The sequence below is a fragment of the Octopus bimaculoides genome, chromosome 17 (assembly GCF_001194135.2).
Source record: "Octopus bimaculoides isolate UCB-OBI-ISO-001 chromosome 17, ASM119413v2, whole genome shotgun sequence".
Lineage (NCBI taxonomy): Eukaryota > Metazoa > Mollusca > Cephalopoda > Octopoda > Octopodidae > Octopus > Octopus bimaculoides.
The window spans coordinates 29768997-29770153 of record NC_068997.1 but is presented as its reverse complement, the minus strand read 5'-3'; positions in this window follow the sequence as shown (position 1 = coordinate 29770153).

The following is a 1157-nucleotide window of genomic DNA, read 5'->3' as shown; positions in this document are numbered from 1 at the left end:
ATAATTAGATATATATCTCAACCAACAATAAGTACCAAATGAATTAATATGAAATACTTATTATATAAAGATAGAAAAATTATTTAAAAAATATCATAATATCAAAATAATAACCATTCAATAATCATCCCTTCATCCATAATAATAACATGTATATAGTATATACAAAAAACATCTTACCTAAATTATCATTGTTTTAAATTATCATTGTTTTAAATACAAGTTGAACGAAGTTTAAGTTTAAAATAATAATGAAGATAAAATTAGTACATATTTAACCGGTGTAATAGTTAAAGCTATACTATCTATACTATTTAAAGCTAAAGACGTTTATTTAATCATAATATCTGGAATCTGCTGCACTTCGGAAACTTTATAGAAAGTATTTTTGTAATTTTATGTAAAGTACATGTCTGAACAACCAAGAGCGTATCTGTTCACTAAGTTGCGTCGTGTTATCTGCATACACTGCAAGAATATCAAGTGCAAACACATCTGCACAGAGTTTGATATCCACGTGATATTGTTTGGGTGTGCAAATTAGATCGACCTAACAAAGTGCCTCAATTTAAGTCCCTAATTCAACCGAATATTAATTATACTTTTTATATATTTATATAAAGAGTTGTTAATCAGGGATTATCAGCCTAGGAAAGATATTTCTCAAGCTCTCTGCTAATACAAATACACCAGACTAACAAAAGGTTTTCAGATTGGTATAGAATGCCATGTAATCCCAAGGTGAGATCCGAAATCGAAGTCTTACCACAAGTCGACTTCCTGAATCCATAGTTGCATTCCCCCAGTAAATATATGTCTGCATAGAGTGATATACAAGAAAAGGCATGAATGATAGACTTTACATATTTATTCCTCAGGATCGTAGGCTTACAGCTGTTTCTGATTTATATTGTAGTTGTGTTCATGGTTCCGTTTACACAATTGGTTGATTGATCTGTTGAAAAGATTGAAGAGCAAAAAGGGGGAAAAATTCATTTTTCTTTTCTTTTCTATTCTTTTTCTTTTTCTTTTTTTCTTTTCAATCTTTTCAACCGATTAATCAACCGATTGAATAAACGGAACTGTGAACACACCTATAATGCATATCAGAAACAGCTGTAAGTCTATGATCCATCAATAAATAAATATGTGAAGCC